Genomic DNA, 5000 nt, shown 5'->3' on the forward strand with positions numbered 1-5000 from the left:
CAAAAAGCTGGAAAGTCTCAGTCTCTCGGGGGAGTTCACATAGGCAGGATGTATGCTCCACCTCTCCTGAGGGATACATCTTTCAAAAGTATCTCTCGGGAGAGGTGGAACGTACAGCCTGCCTATGTGAACTCTCGAGAGAGACTGAGAGTTTCCAGCCGTGTGATTGGCTTATCAACAGCTAATCGGGAGCGTCTTAAGGGACTGGCCTAGACATCAGATGCACGGTTGATGTGAATCTACTATAGTCAGATGCAGGTGCTGATATAATCCACTAAGTAAATGTCCATCGACCATTTAATAAAAGAACAATAAGTCTTTTTAAAAGATCTTCCGTTATATTTGGGGATATTCAGCCTCAGTCCTTTTACAAAGACTTAACAAACTTTTGGGAAAATGGAGACTTTTCTTCTGAAACAAAAGTGTCAGACCTAACGCAGCTGGTGATGGTGGAGGTTTTGGAATCTTCTTCGAAAAAATAAAAAAAGAAGGGAAAAAGTTCTCTCTGATGAATATGCAGTGTTTCCGTTGATTTATTCTTTTGTTCGTCCTGATGGACGGTGGGTATTTGGTCCTCGTTTGACGAATGTTCGAGATTTCGTGAATTCGTGAAAACACCTTTTCTTTTCCCTTTTATTTGGCGCATGTTTTTCCCTTTCGAGGGAATCTGTCTCACTCGCGAGGCGGAAAGCAAAGGCGTTTGAATGTTGTTTTCCGAACTCTTTATTCTTTCTTTATATATACACATATGTAATAAAAACTGCTGAGGCTAGAGGGCTGCAAATTGGTATGTTGATCATCTACCCTCCAGTCATCAAACGTACCAAATTGCAGCCCTCTGGCTTCTGTAGATTTAATTTAAATGAAGGTTAAAGTTGGCCATAATCGTACTCGTGGCAGTGGTATTAAGTACCAACTACATATGCCACCACCGGACCGAGATTGAGTTTCATGGGCCTTGGCTAAGAGTATTATGAGCCGGGACTGAGCCCGCCACCGAACAGAAAACTCGATCGTGCCGAAGAAACTTTGCTTTTTACTTGTTTTTACGATGTTGCGGGAGTCGTGAAAAATCTTGTACTTTTTAAATAGGAATCGGGGTATTGGATTAGTATTCCTGCGGTATGTCGTAGATAGAGGTCGACCTTACTAGTATTTGTAAAGACTATGCTGTTTGCCCTGTGTCGAGCATTTTAGACGAGAATATTGTAGGTTCTGGTAATTTTACGAAATGGAAGGAGCTGTGATCGAATAATTACATTTCACTGTTGCACAAAAATGAAAAAAAACGAATAATTACATCTCACTGTTGCACAAAATAAAAAAAAAAAACGAATAATTACATTTCACTGTTGCATAAAAAACTAATAATTACATTTCACTGTTGCACAAAATGAAAAAAAAAAATACGAATAATTACATTTCACTGTTGCATTTAAAAAACAATAATTATATTTCACTGTTGCACAACATGAAAACAAAAAATACGAATAATTAATTTCACTGTTGCATAAAAAAATTGCATTTCACTGTTGCATAAAAAACGAATAATTACATTTCACTCTTGCGCATAATTTAAAAAAAAAAAACGAATAATTACATTGCACTGTTGCACAAAAAACGAAGAATTACATCTCACTGTTGCACAAAAAAAACGAATAATCACATTTCAATGTTGCACAAAAAAACCGATTAATCACATTTCACTGTTGCATAACAATAAAAAAACGAATAATTACATCTCAGTGCTGCACAAAAATGAAAAAGAAAAACGAATAATTACATCTCACTACTGCACAAAAATGAAAAAGAAAAACGAATAATTACATCTCACTGCTGCACAAAAATGAAAAAGAAAAACGAATAATTACATCTCACTGTTGCACAAAAATGAAAAAAACTAATAATTACATCTCACTGCTGCACAAAAATGAAAATTACATCTCACTGCTGCACAAAAATGAAAAAGAACAACGAATAATTACATCTCACTGTTGCACAAAAATAAAAAAAAAATAAAAAAACGAATAATTACATTTCATTGTTGCGCAAAATTTTTTTTTTTAAAAGTAAGTGACAGACAGATCATATCATTTGGAATGCGCCCTCATTTGTCAACCCAAAACTCCATCCACACCTGAGAGAAAGAGAGAGAGAGAAAAGAAAGAGAGAGAGAGAGAGAGAGAGAGAGAGAGAGAGAGAGAGAGAGGTATTGCCTTCCAGGAGAGGAACATGGTGATAGACTCCTGGTCTCCCATTCTGTAGACGAGTGATAGAAGAAAGAAAAAAAAAATGGTTGATTACTCGAACTTTTATGAGGAAAGAGAATGAGTGTCCTATGGCGTAGTACCTCGTTTTACGAGGAGCCAATGAGGGGGAAAGTGACCTCACTCAATGAGGAAGTGAATGGGGAATACGATGACTTTCTTTGTCGCCTTTGGGGGCCTGGGGACCGGGGTTGGGGCGTTAGTTTTCTGCAAAAGAAAGCTATTGTGACAGCTTTTTCTGTGCGCCCTCAGACCTTAAAAACTACTGTGGCTAGAGGGCTGCCAATTGGTATGTTGATCACCCACCCTCCAATCATCAAACATACCAAATTGCAGCCCTCTAGCCTCTATAGTAGTCTTTTTTAAGGTTGAATTTTACCATGATCCAGGCCACCACGGTCGGCTGAGTGTTTCACGGAACGTGGCCGACATTTTCATACAGCATTATACGTTACAGAAAACCCCATTACGGCGAAGACACTGTGGCGCATTTTTTACTTGTTTTCATTTGAGGATTGTTATATTCGTAAAAGTGCCCTCAAATAAGATTGTTTCGTTGTCGAACCGATGTATCCCTGATGATGGTGATGAGCCGCTGGACGAAACGTTTCAGCTGTAGAAATTGCTCAGTAAATGAAACCTCGCAGACATCATCATATTCACGTTTTTATTCAAAGATCGCGTCATGTCAATAAGAAGAGACATATGAAACTGAAGCAATGCCTTTAAAATAGCAGACTCCATATGTGCGTCAGCATTAAATATTAAATAAATAACTAAGAAATTGGAGTAATGTCTAAAGATAGGCTCCATATTTGCGTCACCATCGAATAGAGAGTTGTAAAAGGACGAGAAATTCGTGAAAACGATACAAATGATGGCATTATTATTCCAAGCGAGATAATCCCTTTATACCCTTTATACTACGTTTGTACTGAAGGCGTGCTCTCCAGATAATACGATTCACTCACCGTAATTACGTTTGTGCCTGTAATGCAACTCCTGAATTATTTTACGCGTCATATTCGGATTCACCGCAATGCGTGGCCTACTTGAGGTTTCAAGTATTCAGTAATCAGCGTATTCGTAATGTATATCAGAAGGTAATTCGCAGTATGTACAGTGGTGCTCAAATCTCATGCGACATGATTCATTTTGTATCGTTCAGATTCTCAGACTCCACGTGATGTAGCCAAGTAGTGTTACACTTATTTTTCAAAGGCATACATGTCGAAAAGTTTGTAAATTCACAGCTAGCCCTATTTTCCTTATGGTTATATAAATATGATCCCTTTTATGCATTGGTATAATTCGTAATCTGTGTGATTTGAACTGATTTTCTTTTTTTACGCTGCTAAGTTCAAAGTGCGGTGTGATAAGGTTAGCTGTGCCATCAATGAAAACTCACTTTACATGCCCCTCGGACCAGTCAACATAACTACGTCTGCTGCAATATGACAGTAAACCTAATAAGCTCAACAGTCATAACAACATTTTCAACGTAGGAATATGAATTAAAACCAGTTTTCTTTGAATGTTGAAGCTTTCGGCTGTGTTTAAGCTGCCCGTCTGTTGCAAAATGTTTACTAGGCCTAAAAAAATAATCTAAACCTTCTGAGATATAATCTGTTATTAATGAATTTATTTGTAGAGATTATCTGTTTTTCGACGAGTACAATAGGGATATGAATTACAACCAGTTTTCTTTGAATGTTGAATTTTTAGGCTGCGTTTAAGCTGCCTATATGTTGCAAAATTATTCATAGGCCTAAAAGAATAAGCTAAGCCTTATAAGATGTAATGTTGCTAATGTTTTTTATTTGTGGAGATTACCTGTTCTTTGAGGAATAAAAGATGATTTTGATTGTGTGGAGAAAGATGACTATTAATCGAAATATCATAAGTATTAATATCAAGGCGTATGGAACACTTGTTTTTTCAACTGGTTTTAAAATATTATTTTCTTAAAAGTCCTTCTCCTCGCTTTTGGTGTATAATTTATTCTTTCATAAGGTATCTTTCATATGGTCATTTGAAGAACAAGAATGTGTAGATAACCTCATTTGCTTTCTAGCTAGAAATTGTTAATAGAGAGATGTGACTGTTAATTGTAAAGTAAAGAAATCTAACACCTAGGCCTGGGAACAATATCTTGGCTTTGACAAAAGAATAATTGCATAGGCAAATATTTGCTAGTATGCCATAATTTTTTAAATATTTAAGAATTATAACAATTAATTATGTATGAAAATCCAAATATTCCTTTAAAAAACTATAAAGTAAATTTTTTCAAGAGTAATTTCATTGTCGCTACTCAGTGTAGACCTACTTATGTTACACCGGGTGGTTATTGTTGCACCGACACTAATGATACGTCACACACGCTCCCTTCACACGTTGATATCGGTGGGCGCATTCTACTTTTGTATATATATATTTACATTCTTTTCAGCATTGAGGTGTAAAAGCAATCAAATAGGACTAATTCAAATTTTATGTTAGCTTTGGAAGCATTATTAATGTTATGACAATTTTTTTCGTTTCTTTTTTATTAAACATTTGAACTGATGCTTGATGACGACTTCATTTTGGTCAAATGCTTCAGCGATGTGTGAACGAAAGTTTTGAAAATGTTTTCGAAAGAGTTTTTTTCTAAAATTTGCTACACGTGACATTTTCTTACAGTTTTGACATATATGACAGATTTCATTCTTATGAAACATATTATGTCCA

This window comes from Macrobrachium nipponense, chromosome 43 (genome assembly GCF_015104395.2).
Source record: "Macrobrachium nipponense isolate FS-2020 chromosome 43, ASM1510439v2, whole genome shotgun sequence".
NCBI lineage: Eukaryota > Metazoa > Arthropoda > Malacostraca > Decapoda > Palaemonidae > Macrobrachium > Macrobrachium nipponense.